A 23,451-nucleotide genomic window follows, 5' to 3' on the forward strand; every position below is an offset into this window, starting at 1 on the left:
GTTAATGTACAGTTGGGAACTCAATGAAAGTGACTGGCAAAGAAGGCAGTAAAGGTAGCAACATTTTCAGACGCTGGCTAAGGATGCATGATTCGTAGTGGAAACCTTGGTGAAAATACTGGTGCCAGTACTTTTGAGTACATCAAGGTATGATGCACAAAGCACAGGCTCAAGTACACAGTTTGCAATACAGTGTACGGCAAGTATGGTTTTCATTTTCATGGTTTATTACGGCAACCAAACAAATACAGTAATAAAGCACGCCAACAAAAAATGCGCGTCACAGGCAGCTCAAGCAGTAGTTTTTTTAAGCTGGCTATTCATCTCAATGTTCACAGTGCGGATAGGAAAAAACCCTGAAGTTCCACGAGCGTTGCCAAGTAGGAAACTGAAAAGTATAGGAAACAATGCTACGACAGCAGCTATGTTTACACCTGCATGACAATATTAAAAACAAGTTTTAGCATCAACAAATCTACTCAACGCTAGAGCATTACGCCATACATAGGGCCTGCGCACAACCTCGGGACCTCATTCTTGTCGCTAACCGAAGTAATTTGAAGCAATTTTAATCGAAATAAAATATACATGAAGTGCAGTTTAAAGTGAAGTGCAAGGACATTCAATACACCACTCCTTCCTCGAGTAGGCACAGCATCGAGACGCAGCTATCCTGGCCGCAGATACACAAACAGTTCCAAGTGCTTGGAAGAAGCCCTCAGGTCTCGCAGCTGGCACGGCGTCTTCTCCAGGCTGGGTGTGGTGTCTGGTTCAGACCAGACGCATGACACCGGACCACGCAAGCGCAGTATGCAGAAACACTCTCCTTTATTCGTCACAGTGAAGCCACTTATATAGGAAATCATATTGAATGACGATGACGATGTGTTCACTGAAAGAAACGAAACTGAAACAAGAAAGAATACAACATCGCCTCCCGCTTGAAAATACAACATAGTAATTTGCAACAACCAAAATAACACGAACTAAACACTTATTGTTCAGGTAAAGAAAACCCAAATCTTTCTACAGGTCGGCGTACCCTAGTGCTTCGACGCAAAGGTTGCTCCACCGAATCTTCTAAAGGAGCAACCACTTCTTCAGTAACTTCAGCCCTTGTTTCCGGCAATCGCAACAATTCACCCTGTTCAGCGCCTGCACGGCTTTCAGGCCCAGCGGTACCCGAGTAGTGATGAGGCAATTCCCATGCCCATTGTTCTATTGTCTGCGATTGATTGCAGGGAACCCGAACTGGTTTAGACGCGTTCCAGCAACGACCGTCGCTCATCAAAAAGCTATTTTTGCCTTTTCTGCCGACAATCTTGAAAGGTCCCATCTAATTTACCGACGCTTTCCCACCACCTGCTGGCTTGCGTACACGAAAGAAGTCCCCTACTCTAAAGGCTGGTCTTTTCGCACCTCGCCTCCTGTCCGTATACTGTTTTGCATACATCTGCTTCGCCTTCACAATTCCTGGGTGACCTTCGTGCGCAAAACCAACCAGGAGCGAGGTTAATTCACTCGGAACAACTACCTGCTCGCCGCGCATCAGAAGGCCATCAACGAAAGAAAGCTCTTCTCGCACGTTAAAGTACGGCATTACTTCTGCTGGCAAAGCTTTTCTAGGCGCCCAACCATGTACCACGTGCACAACAACCTGCTGCAGTGTGCTGTCTGCAGCAGTGGCCACCTGCAGCCGTTCCTTTGTTAGGCACTCTGATACAACGGACACAATTTCTTCCTGCATCGTCTGCTGCGAATCACAGTCAAGAGGTAGGCGTGAAAGCGCATCGGCCACGACATTTTGCGATCCCTTTTGGTACTCTATGTCGAAGTTATAATACAAAAGTCGAGCTGACCATCTGGATATACGCAAAGGTCGGCGTCCTGTACCGGCAGCTGAAAGTAACGTCACCAGTGCCTGGTGGTCCGTACGTAACAAAACTTTTCTACCCCACAAGAGTGGCAACGCTTGTTCCTCGCCGGACATGCAGTCGAGTTAGCCATATGCGATGACGAGCCGCACCTGTAGCAACTTCCTTGCTCAGAGTCTGACCTTTTTCGCACATCTTGAATCTTGTTCACAGTGCTATGCGCGAATTCCCCGAGCTCTTGTTGTGTTTGCTCAATTTGCTTCCCGATGTCAACACCACGCTGCAATGTAAGCGAAGACCCTTCATAAAGCATGCGTTCACGTGTTGTTCGTGACGAAGTGCCTTCCAGTAATTGGTCTCGAATCATGCTATCGGTAGCACTGCCAAAATTGCAAGTAGACGCAAGGTTGCGGCAGAACTGCACCAACGTTTTGCACCTGGACATGATGCAGCGTCCACGTCATACAACTGCACCCAAATGAATACCATATACTCCAAACGTCAATACGCCAAGACTCCTTTCACCTAAATGCAGTACGTTATAACTATGGCAGAAAATGCTCGCGCCAAGCCTCCAAGCCTCAGAGTGCGGTTACGCTCGCCTGATACCACGAGGCTAGCTGCTTTTCTATGCTCAAAGAGTGACGAGAGTGATGCAGCGAAATGAGTTTAAAACTACATTGACGGTCATGTATACGTAGAACGGCAATAACTACTACTGGCCGAATTCAGTTAAGGCACAGTCAATGCGGCGCACATACATATGGTTGAATTTCGATGCTGTCAGTTGCGAGGGGATCCTCAAATTGGCTTCACGGTGCTGCAAAACCCATTAATGTCATGCTCAGAGCTGTTAGGCAGCGCAGTTGGTTTTAAATTGACCATGCGGCAAGTAGATGGCACGTGCTTGCTCATGAGAGCCCGGTGTCAATTTCACGTTGGTGACAGTCGGCTGCACGAAACAAGCTACAAATAAGACAAATGATTTGTGTCTTCTGTACATTTTATGACGGCAAGTGCGTGCCCTGCAATTTACTAAAATATCCCGATAACATGAAGCCAAGTGCGTATGAAACGGTTACAGCTACGATAGGCGTGGAAAGCCCGACAAAAGCATATCTAGAGCAGACGACAACGGCAACAGCTCACCTGCGAAAGTCCAGCGGGAAGCGGTGTAGTCTTGGTAAGACACCCACGGTACAACCCACGTTGCCACAATGTGCCACGGAGCAAGGTTTCTTCACATGCGGCAAGCTCATCTTGAAATGCAGAGCTAAGCGCTTGAAGCGATGAGCGCGAAGCCTCGGGAAATGGTTTCGCACTGGCCGTACACCGAAGGAAACGCTGCAGCGGTGCAGCGGGGTGCAGATCTTGCCAAATGGTGACAGAGAGGCGACGGGAAAGGACGACAAAAACTTCTTAAAGGGGCCATTTCGAAACCGGCGAGCGTAATTTGCACGCTTTCCAAGGCGCGCTATAGCAGGCAGCTGGAGATAAGAAATCGCTTCGTAAGCTGCGGCCGGGTATCGAAAGAAGGCCTGCAAAGTCGCGCTACAAATGCACCGCACACTCATCAACCGAGGGCGCAACAAGAGCGTTGCAAAAAATTACAAAATTCGGCGTAATGTTTTGCAGGAATAGTTTACCTATTTTATAAACGTGGCAATAAAATATTCACTTCTTTTTGTTGTTTTGTAGCATTTTTATGTGTGCTTTTGAATTTCATGATATAAGTGTTTCGGCCGCCCAAAGTGGCTGTGCTGCAGTCGCGCTAAACCGTTTTTGGGCCCAGCCTTCGCCACCATTCTACATCCACCTTGGAATTTCTTTGAGCGACAGTTTTGGTCAGGAATTCCATAGGAAGAAGTATTCAAAACAAAAACTTGTTCTCCAATGTTCCTCGCTAATAGGAAATTATATTCAATACTCAGCTAATGCAATAATTTCAAAAGTAAAGCCGTTAATTAAACGTGTAATCTAGTTTTGCTGGATAATTATTCCGTGCTAGTGATGCATAACTATCGGGAGATTGACTATCTATGGTATCGATAGTTTCTTTTTTTTTTAAGCTATGTATAGTTAAAAAAACACGATAATATTACTATTGCTATCGATAGTAACCCTGCTGATATTATGCATTTGTTGACCAGCGACATAACCAAAACGTTTGCGTTACTTGGTTTCACGATCTTATGAGGTTTAACATCCCAAAGACACTCTACCTATGAGGGGTGCCTTTCTAATCACCAGCCGTGTGCCATAACCCCCATGCCAGCACAGCGGGATTTGCGATAGCTGACTACCAGTAACACTCAATTTATCCATTTATTAAATATCTTGTGGGCGAATGAAATATTTAATTCCACAGCAAAGGACCCGGAGTATGTTCATCGATACATGCTTACTCAAAAGTAAAGCTTCTCTCAAATTGCACTACTTTGAGCTGTCCGATCTTCTTTGTTTACTAAACTGTCGCATCCTAATTGCAACATGGATGTCTAGAACGTGCGCGGTCGTATCTACCTTGTGTTCAGTGGATGGGAACGTAATGCGGTGCTTATCCAACATTTCGAAGATGGTGAGGTTGTAAGCAGGCCATGATTTGTCGCTCAAACCTCTGAGGTATTTACAATAGATTACTAAATGAGAAGGACATCTGACACAGGAGCTAGATAAAAGCTAAATATAAACACAAAATCACAGATTGCAGGAAACAGTTCAACTGTATCACAACGTAACGAAGGCATTCGACAGCATGGGTAAGGGGCGAGGGGAGAGTATGTGTTTGTAATCTGCGCCAGTGTGTTGCGTGTCTGTTATCTAGGGAGGGGTGGGGCGGGGGGTAGAGCTGGCGAGAGGCTCTGTATGCCTGGGTCAGCTCACTGAATGAGTGCATGCGATCCTTCGTGAATCCCCGATCCGAGGCCACCTGAGCCCGGTGAGCGGTCATAGGAATGCCGCTCAGCGCTGCATCGAGACAAAGATCAGCTTAGTGAAGGTCAAACTCCAGCGTCTTGTGATAGACTGCCGAAAAACGAGCTCAAAGGAAATAGCACTGAACGGTTCGTCAGGTGAACCGTCGCCTGGCACTGCTAGAAAAGCGCAGGTTTTGTGGCTGCGCGAGCAAAGTCTTTCTCGGGACGACTGCATGGATTCTTCAAGACCAGATTTTGCCGGTCAGACGAAGGCTGGTAGCTTGAAGGATGAGGGCACCGAAATAACCGGGAAATCGCACAACAGATCCGCTAGGGCAGTTCCCAAAAAGCGGCGGCGTAGAAGAAAAACCAATGTGAATGGTTGCGCTAAAAAGGGAAAAGTGCTGAAGAAGCTTGTACGATCGAGGGCCGGCAATGTGCGTAAGAGCCCGAAATTGTCACCTTGGAGCCCAAGAGTTCGCAGGCGTCGCGTAAAAGGAACACCGACTCACCAGGCGCAGCCTGGTCTCGGGACGGGCGTGATGGACTCCAGAGAAGGGTGCGTGGTCGCCACACAAAAGAGCGCCACAGTGCACGCGCTAGTCAGAAAGGGAAACGACATGACTGGGACCGAGAAAGGAGAAAGCGCCCCTCTCGCTTTCGGCCTTCCAAGCGCTGCCTAGGCTTTGGACGCAGTCGCGGAGAGGCGTGACTAATCAGCCCCTCCGCTTCTGTGAAGCGTCGGTTGGTTGAGCGGCCGTCCGACCCCGACCGCGCAGGGCGCGGCTGAAGTTTGTGGATTCTAAGAATACATCTTTCTTGTATTTAGTGGTTTTTTTTTTTTGGTCATTCACTCAGATGTAAAAGGAAAGATGGAGGCAAACCAAAATTTGAGCTTTGGATTTAGAAACGAGCCGTATTGTTTTTCAAGCCTGATGGGCAGAGTGATTCATGGTTTCGGCGCGTTCGCATTGCCATACCTCGACGATGTTGCCATCTTTTCGGACACTTGGGAAGAACATCTCGAGCACTTGCGAGTCGTATTTTGCAGGTTGAAAGAGACAGGCCGTACTGTGAAACCAGCTAAATGTCACCTAGGTTGCGATGAAGTAACTTATTCGGATCATCTGGTGGGGCGCGGCCGGCGTAGACCTTCCGACATCAAGATAGCCGCTATTGTAAACTATTCCCAGCCAACCACTAAGACGGAGGATATAAAGGCCTTTTTTAGGTTTAGCTGGGTATTACCAACACTATGTGAGAGACTACTCTGACCTTGCCAGCCCGCTAACAGACGCGCTTCGAAAATCGAAGCCCGTTAAGGTGACGTGGGACTCGAAGGAAGAGAATGCGTTCCAAATGTTGAAACAAAGCCTTGAGCCATAAGCCGGTTCTAAGGGCACCAGACTTTTGAAAGGTTTCATCATTCAGTGTGACGCGAGTGTTCGCGGAATGGGAGTGGTGATTTGCCAAGAAGATGCTAGTGGTCATGAATGACCAATTTTGTATTTGAGTTGCAAACTAAGTTGTAGGGAAGAGGCAGAGGGGAGAGAGTGCGCCTGCCTTGTGTGGGCAGTTCAGAAGCTGGCTTGTTATGCCTCCGGTTCTGAGTTTGTTGTGGAAACGGGCCACTGCCCTCTAACCTGGTTAAGTAACATTTAGTCTAAAAGCGGTCGTTTGCTGAGGTGGAGCATGACCCTCCAGCAGCATAATCTCGTTCTCCGCTATAAGAAGGGAAGGTTGAACGCGAACGCCGATGCTCTAAGTCGTGCATTTTAGGCCTCGCTTCTTTCAGTGACCTCCTCGTTACTTACCTTCTCTCACTTCGCTACACTGTTTGAAGGAAGAAAGGAACAATAATGATTGACCGCATTTGCTTCCTCAGTAGTGTGTTTTCGGTCCAAATGATTTCAAGGGGACCAAGATGATTTTCATTATTATTGCTGATTATTAAGTTCTCCTGCTATTTTGGTGTGTGGATACTTTGTAAAATGGTTGTTTGAACCTTGTGTACCAGATCGTACGCATGCCTCTTGTTGCAGCGGGCAAAAATGGGGACAGCAATGTAGTTAGGTTGATTTGGATTATGGCTTTGTCTGGTGTTTGACGGGAGACAGAGGGCACTCGTTCGTGTTGGGTGTTGCCTTTTGCCGGTCGGTTTTGCAGTCTGCAGAACGACCAACCATGACCGGTGGCGAGAAGCAAGGGGACCGGAACGAGCGCAGCGAAGCTGGTCGAGGTGCCTTGACGACAACGCTGTGAGCACAGCTCCTGGCCCGGCGAGTGGGACCTGGTGCATGTGAAGTTACCAGGACGTGAACTTGGAAGAGCCTGAGAAGATGCGCGCCAGGCATCCGAGCCACGTGGAAGCAGCTCGTCTTCCCGGCGCCTTATCTGATGGCGGGGGTGCTGTTATGCCGGGAAACCCGCCCGGATTCCAATTCTGCAGGCCGCAAACTTTATGCTTCGAACGTCCCTTTGACAAGCCTTGGTGCTGCGCCGCAAGGCAACGCGCCCTAACTCTCCCTTGACAAGCCACGATGCTGCGCCGTAAGTCAGCGGGGTCTTAAGGAGAAGCATCGGCGAGCAGCGTGCCTGGACACGTCGCTGGGTGCCAGACTACGAGGCGCCGGTTTCCCTTTCCCCGGGGTGTCACCGCGCGCGGCACAATTTGAAGTGGGTGGCCGGCGCGGTCGCTGGTTGGACCTCGCGGACTGCCGTCGAGTGCTGCCTTCGGATTGGACAGTTTTGAGGACAGGCTATATAAGCCCCACCGCTGCCGCTCGGATAGCAGCAGCTAGCTAAGTGACCGAGTGACCGACCCACCGTGAGTCGAGTGCTGCTCACGAGTGGAGTCGGATGGTGTGACGTGCTGGTGTCTCGCTGATCGTCGCTGTGCGAGAACAGTCGCGTTGTGTAGCTCTCGGCTCCCGTGCCGATGTTCAACTATATTATGCCCTGTACATAATGTATAAAGCGTTTTCTTAGTCTCACCGACGCCTGACTCGGAGTCTTCGCTACCGCTAAGAGAGCTGGCAACGCTCAGTCACGAAACGGGTGGCGAGCGCAACGGGACCACCTCGATGGCACAACAGCCGCGAGCGCGTGTTTTTGTCCTGTTTCTCCTTCCTTCCCTCGGAACAGGACAGGACACTTGTGCGGCATTAAAAAAAAATGGCCTGGCTTAGCTTATGGTTAAGCCTAGGATGCGAAGCATACCGCCGGCGGAGCCTGCGCGTCCGCAAGCGAGCGCACGAGCTGAGCCCCAGCTTTCACAGCTGTTCTGACGTCAGCGCCCCTAGCGGAAGGAGCGGGAGTTAGGCCGCCGGTGGAGGCTGCGCTTCCGCAAGCGAGCGCACGAGTTGAGCCCCAGCTTTCACAGCTGTTGTGACGTCATATCACGTGGTGCGCCGATGTAGGTCAAGTGGTAGCTACGCGGCCGCGCGCGGCGCAGCAAGGAAGAGCTCGGTTGTGCGGCTAGTATGTTTCGCATAATATCTACTTCGAGCGGCCGGCCTGCGACGACCAAATGAGTGTGCGCGCGCTCTGCTGCTCCCTCACGAAGAACGGCCCCGCGTGATGCTCTCACTGGCGCAGGGCAGCGCATCTGTGCCGGCCTGATAGTCATCGCGTAGGCCACAGCCCCCCCCCCCTCCTCCAACACGCAATCTGCACACCCGCGCACCGCATACTCCCAGCAACCTTGTGCGGGCAGCACCTCACATTTATTTTTATTTCAATACCCTTTACTTGTGCACAGTGTATACTTCCGCCCGACCCCTATCCTTTATTATATCGATTCCCCCTTTCCTCCTTCTCCCTGTGTCCTCTCCGTGTTATTTTATTCCCGCTAGCCGCAGCTCAGGTGCTTCAGGCTTCGATGACAGATGCCGCGGCTAGCAACATCTGGTCCTTCATTTTTTTTATTTTCTTATTACCAATAAATAGCCTCTGACAATTGTCAGTTACTCGTGCCATCACCTCCATACCAGTCACTCGAGATAGGAGGTTGTTTGTACGCGTCGTGGATTTCATAGAATGGATCATCATCATCATCATCATCATCATCAGCCTCACTACGCCCACTGCAGGGCAAAAGCATCTCCTGTGTCTCTCCAATTAACCCTGTCCTTCGCCAGTTGCGGCCACCGTATTCCCGCAAATTTCTTAATTTCATCCGCTCAACTAACCTTCTGCCACCCCCTGCTACGGTTGCCTTCTCTTGGAATCCACTCCATTACCCTTAAGAACCGGTGGTTATCTTGCCTTCGCATTATATGCCCTGGCCAAGCCCACTTCTTCCTCTTCTTTTCAACTAGGATGTCATTAACCCGCCTTTGTTCCCTAACCCATTCCGCCCTCTTCCGATCTCTTAACGTTACGCAGCGCACATCCAAGGCGCACTCACCACGAAGCTTGTGGCTTGCTGCCCGTTTGCTGGGCGCGGAAACGATGCTGGCTTCGTGGCATCGGGTTTGTTGAGAGGTCTCCTAGAGACTCCGAGAGATTTGTCCAACGGGCTCGGGAAGACAATGTCCTCTTATAAGCTATTATTGCATATGCGCACCCAAGATGACAATCACTTAAACAAACTACATTCTATTGAGTCTGCGCAAGAAGAAGCGTTTCAAATACTTTTTTTTATTGCTGTTACTCAGCCCAAACAATTAACCCTTCATCAAAATTCTTCCAGTCAGTCGTGTTACAGTGCGCAACTAGGGCATCGTAGTCACCTAGGTATTTACAAACAAACAGTAAGGGTCTGCCATCAGTCGGTTCCTTTTAACGTTAGCCTGCGAGGTGTCCGAGGTATAAAGTAAATCCAAAATAATCGCTGAGCTTTCCTGCACTAAAAAAATTAAAGCTGACATGAGCAGGCGCCTATGCACAGCCCATTGCACGAGCAAACGCGCCTTTGAGAGAAGAAAATATTATGGCAGCATTACACCGCCATCCGCTCATATAAAGCCTAGGCTGCACGTCTATAGTCGTATGTTCTACCACTTCTTGGCGGAGTTAATTTTGAATAAGATTAGGCAAAAGACGCCAGTAGAAAAAGAAAACTCGACAATGTTCACTGATGTGCCGCTCGCTCGCTTGCGCATGCTATATCCACCACGTGCACCGCAATGAAAGCGATGGCAGTACGAAAAATCACGATAAAGCAGTGCAACATTGGTCGGGGAATTGTTTTGGTATACCTATATTTTTTATAATCTCACATGTCGTCTTCTTATTGCGGCTGAATCGAAGGCAGAAAATGCAAACAAATTATTCGCGGTCCACTGCGTGCCGAAGCGCGAGCGTTGAAAAACAACTCTGAGGATATTCTCGGCCGCGCAAGCAGCTCCACCACGTGCTCCGCAATCAAATCGATCACAGTAAAAAACGTTTCGATAAAGGAGTGAAACGCTGCTCGGGGCAGTTATTTGAGTAACAAATTTTTCAGTCTCTTATGCCATGATCTCATTTTGAGCGAAGCCAAGGCAGACGACAGACGCGCGGTCTACTGCGCGCCTAAGGGCTGGCGTTGGGAGCGTCTGCTAGCTTCCTGGTGCCTAGGTGCCGCCACCATCGGCGCCCTGAAGGAGACGGGGGAAGGAGCGCCGGCATAGGAGGAGAATGGAGGAGATGTTACTTTTAGTTTATTGAGGGGTTTTACCTTGGATGAATGAAAAACTAAGGAGAGACGGTTTCCACACAAAACCCTGGGAGAAAGGTATGGAGGAAATCACGTGGTTTCTCTCGATCAAGAGGCCATCTTATCCGGGCGGCTTAGCAACGGCGCCGTAGTTGCTGTTTACAAAACGGGCGGAAGCAGACGGCCGCGGCGTAGCATTTGCGGTGCGGCGTAGGCGTACTTTCGTCAACTGCTCGAGTTTGTTTTCGATCGTGCTCACAGGCTAACGTTGGCGCCGTTCGCTCACATCTCAGGTGGAATTCGCTGCAAAACTCTCGTTGTTGCATGCATTGATTTCAACGTGCTCGGCGACCACGATCGCACGGGCATTTAGTCCACTGGGTCACTGCTCGCAGCCGTCGGGAGACCGCCGCTGCTCACTGAGGAGCATTCGCGCTGTTCGTTCACCAGTGATTCAATACGGCGTGCGCTAGAAAGGTTGTCGGCGTATTGTGCGGACGTTTCGCGTCCTGTGCGTGCAGTGCGCGTGTGCCATTCGCGCTCCCGTTTCCATTGGCAGTGAAACCTTTTTGCTACTTATGCGTGTTCTTGCAACGCTCCAGCGATTGTCAGTGGTGTTGGTATAACTGTCATTTTCGTTTTTAGGCGATTGCGCTTGTGTGAGAGGCGGGGCCTATGTCATGGGCGGAGGGCGATATTTTAAAGGAAGCAGCGGCGCTCGCTTTGCTCTTAGTATACAGAAACTTTGTTACATGGCCGTTTCAAGCGAGTAACGTTTGAAGCGTCTAGCGAGCTATTAGCCTCCGGGACGTGCCGGGCTCAAGTGTATGTATTCGTTCATATCGTGGCGAAGTCTGTGTTTCTGGTCGCGCGCTATGTTTAGACCGGTTTCCTGCAGCAGGTTTTCAATTGCTTTTCTAGCTTATGTCATGGTCAAGAAGTGCGAAAAAGGCGAAGCTCCAACTGAATTTGGAGGCCTTTTGTCACATTTGTATTGTGCCCATGTCCTGTGGCAGTGTTATTTGGGGTAAAATGTACTTAGTGAAATGAGGATCCATATGTGCGCTGAATTTCATAGATTCCTGTGGTTATGTTGAAGAAAAATAATTTGATGCATTCATCGGCTTTTATTTTGTTTATTTTTGATCACAAGTAAAGTGTGCTGCTATGCAGCGACATTATACAAGCTAGTATTTCACCAAGTAGCGAAAAGCGCTGCATACAGCGGCAGCTCTGCACATTAAGCATGAAACACAGCATTGAAATGATGCACAACACCATAAAACTTATACTGCAGTCACTGAGTACTCCTAAACTTCTAGAAGTCTGAAAAGCTATGGTATTATGCACCCCAACAAACACAAAACCTCCTCAGAAACTCCAAAAAAGGATGGAATGTCCCAGTCCCAGTACAGCATTTATCAAACGTTTCCAGACCATAGAGGCAAGACATAGAAACACAAGAAAAAAGGCAGTGCTCCCACTAAAGGTCTAGAAACGTTCTTTCGAGAGTTTTAAGCAGCAACGAAAAAGAATGAATGCATTTTTGCCCCAGAAAGGTAACTGGGTATAACGTTTCGGGACCAATGGTTTTCAACAAGAAATAAAAATTGACAGCTCGCTCTCTTTTCTCTCTCCCTCGCGCCACAAGCTGCGGGGAGAGAAAGTTTTCCTCTTGCACTCGCCGTTTTGAGAGATGAAACAGGAGTTTCATTCGAACAGCCGAAGGAAACGGTAAACCCCGCATCTCTCTCGGCGCATGCGTTTCTCGCACGTGGGCCGTCGGCTCCATGCTGCAGGCAGGCGGCGGCGGTCTGCATTTTCATCGCGCCGCCGGCAGCGGCGGTCACCAGCTTTCACGTCTTCTAGCGTTTTCGCAGCTTGCGCCCAACTTAAACATTGTGTGGTGGTCCCTCCAGGCGTCTCCGACTCTCGGCACTCCTCGCTGCGCCGCTGTCTAGCAGAAGTGCAATAATGGCCTCCCGTCGCTCGCCCGTCTTCCTCGCTGGACGGACGCCATTTTGCGCGCGCTTATTCGCGCTGCCCGAGACGTTCGAGCACATGTCCCAGCGCGCGGCAGTTCTTGCTCTCGTCACTTCGCCAACTGGGCTGTCGTGGACTTCGTAGCTACGGATTCACGGAAGTTTTCCCGCGCACCTCGGCGTGCCCACACCATTCCTTTTGGAACTGATGCCACGGCGGCGCATCGCAAGTCCTTTGCGCAGCTCCACGGCCCTACTGATGCCGCTGTTCGAGGCGGCGTTCGCGGCAGCGGAGTTCGTGGCAATAGGTGACTCCTCGCACGCACCCTGCATTCCTCAGCGCCTCCGACGACTGCAGCACGTTGGTGGTGGCAGCGTGGCCGTCTACTACGGTCTGAGGCGGGAAGGACCTTCGGAGACTCACCACTCTCTTTCTGCGAGTGCCCATGGATTAGGCTGCTCTACCTACTTCGCCACCGCTCAGCCATCCTGCCGTAGCGGTATAATTTGTGCAGTGTTCGCGTGGTTATATTGACTCTCCCACTGGATTAATCGTGCCTTGATCTCGACTCCCAAGCTGGACTGTGCCGCATGCGCGGTCTGCCGCACCATGGATGCAGCGCGCCACCGCACGTACCTGAGCACGTTCACCTTCCCGCCTGGCTCCAAGCAGTCTTATCCCCACACTTAGTCACAAGAAAATAAAACTCCCAGGATCGTTACGAGGGTGTAACGCGTATGTTTGAGCGCTCGCTGTGGTGTGAGAAGGCGCAGGACAGAAGCCTGCGTTTAATTTATGCATGGTTTCAGCTGTTGCAGCCTATTTCATCCCTGGGTTTCCGTAGGCAACGTCGTCAAGGTATGTTGGTTTATTTTAATTATTTATTTATTTATTTATTTAAGCATACTGCAGGCCCTTTTCGCACTTTTTTTATTTTCGCCTAGTAAAACTAATATTTTTTTCTGTTTTGATAACATGTCGCTGAAGCTTGCTCCGAGTCTCTAAGCGTGAGGGGGGTTTCAACTTGAAGAAAATCCGTGACCTGAAACTGCGTGTCTGCAGCGTACGCCCATCCCGTCTTTTCTTTTGTCACCCAAGTTGCTCTTTACATACGTTTGCTTTTACGTGTGCATATCTGCTTTTGTAAACCTTAGAATTCTCGTTTAAGGTGCATCAACTTGCTGCCTCTATTCTGTTTTACTTGCTTCATATTGCAGATTTTTCAGGGCTGGAGAAAAAAGTGGCCATCATTATATGCATGGCGCCGTAGTGTATGTACACTGTGTATTAAATGGTGCATACGTTTGCGTCTGCTGTTTGTATTCATTCAGATTTGCGCCTTTGAACGTAAGTTTTGTTCGGCACGGACTTTCAATTCGGTCTGTATTGTTTTTCTTTGACTGAAACATGAATGCATTTTGATTGTGGTGGTGTATGGTGCGGTCGCCGGCATGGACGACAAGATGCAATTCGTGCTAAGAGCACAGCTAGTAAACTGAAATTACTTCTGTATGGCGCTGCTATATGCTCTTATATGGGCCAAATCGGGTGACTTTTTGAGTTCATATTTCCTTTGTGTGCAAAATGCTAGGACATTTCACGTAAACGGATAAGTGCAGAACGGCCGAGCCAGCACGCATTCAGACGAGTGGAAAGGTGAATTACACCATCTGTAACGTAAGTATGCACCTGAAATTTGGCACATATGTGCGCTTGGACGCCTGCAGGCTGCATGAAAAAGGAGGAATAATTTTATTGAACCGGAGCCGAAAAATCGAGCATTAAACTTTTTGGGCTTTCCATGGGACGCACATCTTTTTGGACATTGCTAGTTGTGGGGACGTTTTTTAGATGTGTTCGGGAAAAATGAGCACCTCCTGGGGAGATTCCAGATGTCCCGATGGGTCATTTTTGGGAGATTTTGAGGAGGTTTTGTGTTTGTTGGGACAATACTAGATCTGTGAATATGTGAAACATGCTATGTTGCCATGCTACAAAGGGTGGATTTATGGAGGGGGGCAGTCACATTTTAGACGTATATTCGTTGGGCTTTTTTCATTGAGAAAAAGGTGTTCAGAATGGATGTCCTGTGGAAAATTTCAGATAAATCCTCCCCTGCTGTCTACTATATGCACTTTGGCCCTCTACGTTTCTGTCACCTGTGTGAGTGGCTCTTGGAGTTGTGAATCAAAAGTGTTTGCTGGCACGGCCACCATTACAACACGTTATGATATTACATTTTGCGTTCAGGGTCAAGAACTCAAACTTTCTACTATATTTGCCCATCCTCACTGCGGTATGAGAAAGCATTCCTTGCGTGACCAGCCGCCAGAAAACATGTACTTCTTGAACTTTTTACGTTGAGAAAAGGGCGTTCAGAGTGGTTATCCTATGTAAAAGTTCAGTCTTTTGGAGGGAGGCGACACCAGCACCCCTATAAATCCTCCTCACCGTCTACTATATGCCCTTTGGCCTTCTCCGTTTCTGTCACCTCTATGAGTGGCTCTTGGAGTTGTGAATCAAAAGTCATTGCTGGCACGGCCACCATTACAACACATTATGATACTACATTTTGCGTTCAGTGTCTTGGGGAGATAAATACGTTCTCCCCGCTTAAGCGCGGCTGACACGGTTCGAAACCGCCGGACCCCGTCCCGTGGTCGCGTACGCTACCGAACGCAAGCCGACTACGGCGGGCCTTGCTCTGAGGGAACAAAGGAACAACACACTGGCTGACGCAAACAAGGCATTTATTGCTACAACAAGAGTAACGCCAGCTTGCAACAAAATACACTCAGGAATCGAGGACGCCCGACTCACCAGCACGGTTACGAGCGAATGTTCGCCCACGCTAGGGCAAGGGGAAAAATCCGAGGCCAGACGGGACGAGCTGACGGGAACATGTTTCCACACGAGGTCGCCCGCCGGCGAAGAGCGGAGATGCGCGCGACACGTCCGCGCGCTTTCCCGGGCCCAAGCAGAAGACAACCGCATCTCCCCCGCGTGCGCGCAGCAAACACCCCATCCGTGGCGTTCGCATCGCTGCGATGCCAGCGCCCTCCCCTGTTACTTAAAGTAACACCACTAAGGGGGGTGCATTGCGGGGAAGCTAACCACAATGAAAGAGTTTAGGGTGCATTGCGGGTAAGCGAAGCAAAGGGATAGCGAACCACAGGGGATAAGCGAACCACAGGAAGCGAACCACAGGGGAATAGTGCGTAGTAGAACGGCAGATTGGGCGAGTTGGTGTTCCATGGTGACAAGTACAATTTGCCCATCCTCACTGCTGTATGAAAAAGCGTTCCTTGCATCACCACCGCACGAAAAAATCCTATGAAGATAAGTATAGTATTTAAGACCAACAGCAAAATACTGCATAATTTCTCTTATCTTCACTGCTGCAGCAGAAAACACTGTTGACACCGCCAGCTTCCCAAACATAAGCATTGGAGGCAGATTGCAACAAGAGCTGCATTAAAAGGCGGGTTGAACACTAAGCTGGGCTGTTACCATGCATGGCAGCATTGTTCACGACTCAGCCGAAAGCAGACAAGTGCACACTCATCCAGCATAAAACTGAGAGGTTTGTGCTATCCACCAGAGAGCGCGATAAAAGTGTGGCCAGTGTGTGGGACACTTTTATGCGAGCATAGCATGAATCAACCCAATGTCAATAACCTTGCTCAAGAAGCTCATGCATGAATCTCTATACTCATTCTAGCAAAGAAGGATTTTTGAAGCGAAAAGCTTCACTAGGCTCGTCACCACCGCGCTTCTCGTGGGCCACCCCTGGGCGCCGCCGTGGCGCGCCCTTTCCCTCCTCGCCACCCCTTCCCTTCTCCTCCTCGACAACGGTTTACCCTTCGCCCCTGATGCGCGGTCTCCCTCGCAGTCCGAAGAGAAGGTTCTTTCGCAAGGTGTTGCGATAACGCGTGAGCGGCGGCGGCGGCCGTAGAAGAGGCGCAGACATTCACCATGAAAGGAAGAAAAGAAGACCTAAATGTGATAGCGGGGGAGTTGGCTCAAAATCTACCCCACTATCGCGGTGCTCCCAGTGCCTTGTGCGCGAACTGCGCACAAAGTCTTTATCTTTATATTTGTTTTTATCTTGCCCTTATAGGGCAAGCGTTTTAATGAAATGCTCGATTCATGTCATTTTACTTTTCTAGCGCAATAACTAAGCAGGTCTAAAAAAAAGGCGTTTCCAGTGGCTGTCTAAAATTTCTCCGGTATTCATAAATGGCAAAATGGTACCGATGATGAGAACGTGGTCATTTTTAAATGGGATTTTTAACCTTATGCGGCTTGCATGTGGCTTGCCATCCCGCGTGTGCAGTTGCTCGGACTAAACATCCTTTTACTGTTGAATACGTATCTGCAGGCTAGTTTGTGGGACATAGTTGCAACAGCAACGCATGGAGGTGGTAAAGAAAGTAACGCAACCAGCCCCTCTGGCTGCAGCCATTTCGTTCTTTTTGTCCGTATGCTTACATGCGCTGCTCTTTCCAAGTTGCTTGTATTGTCGGGAGAGTGAGGAAACACAAGAGAGTAAAAAAAACTGTAGAGCACTACAGTCTGCTGCATTGGAGAAATGAGAAATCATTTGGTTTGGTTTGGTTTATTGGGTTTAACGTCCCAAAGCGACTGCGGCTACGAGAGACGCCGTAGTGAAGGTCTCCGGAAATTTCGACCACCTGGGGTTCTTTAACGTGCACTGACATCGCACAGCACACGGGCCTCTAGAATTTCGCCTTCATCGAAATTCAGCCGCCGCGGCCGGGATCGAACCCGCGTCTTTCGGGTCAGCAGCCGAGCGCCGTAACCACTGAGCCACCGCGGCGGGCGAGAAAGCATTTGATTTTGAACGCCAGCAAATGTTCTCTTTTTTGCAAGTCATCATTGTGTTACATTAGTACACATCCCCCGCACTCTTCACCGTCGTACACTCCACAACACGTCAACTTCGTGCCCCCCGAACACGCCAGAATCAACGACCCTTCGTGGCGTATGCGTCGACTGCCCGTCTGGCACACAGAGGGCTCGAGTTCGAACCGTAATGCCGGCGAATTTCCTTCTTTCGATTGTTCATTTTCGTGCGTCCGCACTAAAATGCCTACCGACACGATTTGCCGACACGCTCTGCTGAAAGGTCCTGTACACGCCATTCACCAGACAAGAAATGCCTTCGCTTTAAAAGATTTTGGACGAACTGGAAAACGGCTACCAATCTGTGCTTGCTCATCGAACCAAACAGAGGAACTTGTTTGCCACCATGCCTTGCTCAGTTTCTTGGGCTCGATAATTTCCCGGCAAGTAACACTATCACATCCAGAGCTTAAGCAAGACGGAAACGGATAGCTACATACGCACGATGGATACCGAATCGATAGCGGCTGCTGAGTCACCAGGCACTTCCGGCCGAGCGCTGAAAGCGTGAAAACGGACATATCGATAGCGCTTCCGACAGAAATCAAAAGAGCTGTAACACATGGACTAGGACGCTAGCTTCCTTGTGCGACCACTTCCTTTTACATTGCGTTACACGCGTAGCTGAAGTATTTCTTCATTCCTGCTTGCAATGTTTCAGTTACGACGTCTTTGTTATATGATTGTTCAAGCAAAACACTGATTCGATGCTTAATCATTGTTTTTTGAGTCATTCCTTTTTAAATGAATTAAATCATCGTAGCCTGTGCTTGTTTTGTTTACCCAAACATGTGCCTTAATTCTTCGACTCGGAGGACTTCTGTCAGTACGACCGCATCATGTGTGCAGCGTTTAGGCTTTCTCCTTATGCATAGTTTTCCCGTCAGTAAAAACAACCTGTCCTTCCTGCAACCATCTTGGGCCAACTCTTTTTTTCTGAGCGGCTTTTATTTACTGAAAACATAGAAGGAATGAAGTTTCTGAACTTGAGATGGTTTCGTCAACAAATAAACGCCGAAAGTCACCGACGGTGGTATAACTTGTACCTAATTTACTCACCTGCCTTGGACGTATTCTTTTACTCTGAAGACCCATCGCCTCTCTTGTCACGTGGTGCATTAGTGGTCCAGCGACTAACGACAGAAACTAGAAACAGGCATGGAAATAATGAGACATTAGCCTGTAATGCTTTTTCTTTGCTTTCTTTCTTCTTGTGCTTGTACCCGTCCTGGTAGATCAGTGACTTTAGCGGTCGCATGCTGATCTCAAGGTTGCGGGTTTCAATCCGATCGCGGCGACATGTTTTGATGAAGACGAAAAGACAAACACGCTGGCGTGCTACGCTATGGCAGCATGCGTTAAAGAACCTTAGGTGATCTAAAATATTCCGGCTCCCACTACAACGGCGTTCCTTATGAAGGACGTGCCGATTAGCTATGTTAAAACGCCACATGCCACAACTTGTGCCTTAAATATTGTTCCCCAGGGCTGTTGCAATACTAGGTTCAGTAACAAGTCGTCCACAGGCACGCTTTAATAGCTATTATCCATCTATCTCCGCACACAACGATGTCCAGCATTTCTGGACAAAAAGTTTGAATATTCATGCGAAAGCACTATTCCAACGGGTAAACCCCGAGCAAGATCTTAAGATGTTTGTATGCTAGCGGTGTTTGGGGGTTTGTGCCAAGTGAAAGAAATTAAGAAAAATAAATCAAATAAACATCAGTGACTGACATTTGGACCCGCCCGGCGCGAAAAGACCACCTTCGCTGGCATTTGCGTGATAGGTTGCCGCCACTTATTTTTAAACATGGTATTTATTGCAGTATTCAATGTTTTATGTGAACTATGTACTGCAAATAATGAAATAAACAGTCGCAAATCAACACAATGTATAATACGAGGCATGTAAGCAGTCAAGCACGAGAAAGGGCGCGACATAGGCCAAGGATTATTGCATCATAATACGACACACATCAGGAATGATGCACTAAGGCACTGAAGAGCACAGCACTAAGTGGTTGCCACTCCGCTTCAAATTCAGTCGGGGCATACAATTCGTTTAGATGAACAATGAAGTGGTCTCTTGCAGAAAGAGTAGGCTTACAATGTAGGCCTATCATGCGCGTCTTCCAGGTGATGTGCAGTGCATCCAGAAAGAACGTGTTTAAACGTTCAGCAACAAATCGCAGTGCGGTGGCATATCGCAAAGAATGAGGTGTAAAATTCAATTTTTTTTTGCAATGTCCGTTGCAAGATATCTCAAAAGCGCACTGCATCTTTGCAGTTAACGAGACAATGCTCAATATCTTCTGAACCATCACAAAACCGGCAATTAACCATGGACGCAATAATGGCCTTGTTTTTCTAACCGCGCTTTAACAGGCAATGTCTCGCTATGTAGCTTATAGAAAAATGTCTTAGTACAAGGCGAGAGGGGCATTTTATGCTCTCTTTTGAGTACTTCATGATCCTGTAAACAAATATACATAGAGCGGTACCTATGCAGAGGGAACAGCATGCAGATTAAATCCTTATACAAGCGTGTCATCTGCATTGAAAACAGGGACTCAGGGGAGAAAACAACAAGCAGGAAACGAAGAACCAAATACAACTCTTGCATGAATTCCCATAAACACGGACGATCAGAAATATTAGAAGACACAGCGATGCTCGGTAAAGCATGAACTGAATTTACTTGCAAGAATGCACGCACTGTTTGGTGGGTAGCGTCATAAAAAAACATGAATCGCGAAACCATCTGTCGGACATACAGGCGGACTAAACCGAGGCCGCCAGCGCTTACAGGTCGGAAAATGTTATCATGCCTCATAGATTCACAAGACGAATCTCGCAAAAACGTTGTGAGAACTCTATGCAAATGTTGGATATAAAGTCTTGAGCAATTATTAATTTGGAGCACATAATAAATTTTAGTGGCGAGATGCGGATTACATGCGGTCGTCCTTCCAAAAATCGACATATCGTGGATCACAAAAGTATGAGCATAGCGCTAAAGAGCTGGTACGCAGTCCTTCCAGTAATGTGCACTATGGTTATAGGCACTCAAAGGAACGCCGAGGTACTTTGCTTGCCTGCATTTCCGTTGCATAGCAGCATATTCAGCAGGTGTGGATCCACACATTCCAAACTAGAGACAGCAACTCTTAGAACGATTAGCGTGAGCTCCCGACACTGAACCAATGTCCTCCGTTTAATCGAATAACATCTTAGGTGCTTGGCTTATCAGCGCATGAAATCGCGAGGTCATCTGCGTAAGCCAAAACCTTGAGTTCGGGACCCATAATACGAGAACCATGGATAGCTGCACTGTTTATAACACTTCCACGAAGTGGCTCCAAGAATAAGGCGAACTGGAGGGTGGCAGTAGGCAACCTTGTTTCAGAGATGACTGAATGCAGACTGGTTGTGAGAGACAGCCATTTAAAATTAAACGCGCGGAACAGTTTCTGTAGCAAAGGCGTATACCAGAAAAAAAATTCAGCCAATGTCGTCGATATTTAAAAGAGAAAAAATAAATGAGTGCTACACTCGATCGAACGCCCTTGCCAGATGAGTCTGCAGCAGGGCTAGCTGATCATGGGCGTCGCAGCAGTACTGCAACACCGTGCGGGCAACATGTAGAGTAGATTGTAGTGACCGTCCCCTCAGGCCACACGTTTGATGAGGTCCAATCAATGTAGAGATTGCAAGCTCTAGTCGACTGGAGGGTACTTTAGAGAAAAATCTGATAATCAACATCAGAAAGCCCTGTCGGCGTGTAGCAATCTACAAACCGAGTTTTTCGTTATCATTAGTTTTAGGTATTAAGCCGTAACGGCTTATGGTAAATGACGGCAGCCGAGCTGCTAAATACTCTCGCGCTGTGCATTGCACGTCGTCTTCTTCATCAACTAACGCTACTGTAAGGTTAATATTCGCCCTTTGAGGTATGTGGCGGCAGCGACAGAGAGATGTGCACGGGATGCGTTCGCGTGGACAACGTTGTGACAGAATCACGGCACTAGAGCGATACGCGTTGGCGTGGACAGCATTGCTGCAGAAACGTTGCAATAGAGCATGGGCCGCTGCCGTAGATTGGATAAATTTGGAGTAACGAGGAAAAAGTTGAAACCTGGCATAACTGGCACCATTGGTCAGTGGACACCTCGATCGCGCTTCCCGGTACGTGACAGTGGCGTCCGCCTGCACAAAAATGTGCCTTCGCACAATATCTCATGCATAGCGATGCTATTAAAATACCGTAGGTCCTGTTATTCACATATTCAAGGTGATGGTCCATTCTTCCGCTGTGTAGCAAAATCTTTCTTTAAAATTGTTTCCATCGCTCGCATCGAGCACTTAGGACTGCTATATGAAAGCAATGGGGAACGGTTTTGACGATAGCAATAACGTTAATAAAAAAAATCAACCCTGCAGACGAGAAATCTGCGGATATATTGATTGCTACAGTGAAACCTTACAATCCATGACAAAATTGCGTACATAAACTCTTTGCAGTTCAAAAATGGTTTTGTCCGGAACTGTTCGGTAAGCACACATTTGAGTGCCATTAAAAGGGATCTTCTCTCTCACTTCTAGTTTTTGCTGGCGCTGAGGTTTTTGCTGCTGAGATCATGTGTACACGATAGCCACAATATCGATGATAACGCACGGAAGTTCTCCCATTGTGAGCGCAATAAGCAGAGCATAGAATTCAGTGAAGGTGGAAGAAGCATCCATAGCCCTTGTCATACGTTGGAACGCAAATGCAACAGTGATGTCCATATCTCAAACAATAGTACGGAGTCCCATCAGAGGACGAAAAACGTTCCTTGCTGGAATGTGCTAAAAGAAGTACTAAACCATGTAGTAGTCATCTGGGGCTCATCTGGGACTCTGAGGCTCGAGCCGCACTTTTCCAAGGCCTGAGTACACAGCTGTGAAACCCTGTTGACAACGCATCAAGCTGGCTACTAAGCTACGCGCACATCACCTAATATTATAGGGTGAACTCAAGAGTTTTTTCCATACCTAGCAGAAATCTTAATGGGGGAGAATACCAAACATTTTTAAGAGAATACAAACTGACTATAAACTCCAGTATAGTCACTCTGAAGAAACGGTAGCCCGACATACACTACCCAGGAGCGCTAAGATGCCACCGTGCGTAGCGAAGACCCCGTTGTCCGCAAGAACCTGGCGGAAAGGGGACGAGCACCTAAGATGCCACCGTGCGTAGCGAAGACCCCGTTGTCCGCAAGAACCTGGCGGAAAGGGGACGAGCACCTAAGATGCCACCGTGCGTAGGGAAGACCCCGTTGTCCGCAAGAACCTGGCGGAAAGGGGACGAGCACCTAAGATGCCACCGTGCGTAGCGAAGACCCCGTTGTCCGCAAGAACCTGGCGGAAAGGGGACGAGCACCTAAGATGCCACCGTGCGTAGCGAAGACCCCGTTGTCCGCAAGAACCTGGCGGAAAGGGGACGAGCACCTAAGATGCCACCGTGCGTAGCGAAGACCCCGTTGTCCGCAAGAACCTGGCGGAAAGGGGACGAGCACCTAAGATGCCACCGTGCGTAGCGAAGACCCCGTTGTCCGCAAGAACCTGGTGGAAAGGGGACAAGCAACGCTTCAAACCATGAAGCTCACGGACAGAGACCAACCAAGTTTTAAGCTCTGAATAGGATGCTTTTCCTACATTTTCTCGGGGCGTGAGGGAAAGAATAGAGGGAGTGAAAGAAGGGAGAGAAAAAATTACGAGGGCGCTTAAGATTTGCCTTGAGAGTAGACGCGATCGTGCCACTTCCCTTTTTTTTTTAATCACTACAACATCCGTATACATCTCCAGAACACTTTGCTGTCACACACATCATAATCCGTGCACTTGGTGCCACTGTAACACGCTTGAACCAGCGGCCCTTTGCGTCGTAAACAGAGTAGTATATTTGGTTTACCGACACATGACATACTGAAGAATACGTAATATGCCCCTCAATAAATGGCAGCAACATTATTATATAAGCTACACACACATTACCGGTTAAAACATGGCTAGAGAAAAAACTATTTTTGTCTCTAAGGCAAATTGTCGCCTTTGTGATGGTCCT

Source organism: Amblyomma mixtum, chromosome 2, assembly GCF_055824585.1.
Source record: "Amblyomma mixtum isolate Tamu chromosome 2, ASM5582458v1, whole genome shotgun sequence".
Lineage (NCBI taxonomy): Eukaryota > Metazoa > Arthropoda > Arachnida > Ixodida > Ixodidae > Amblyomma > Amblyomma mixtum.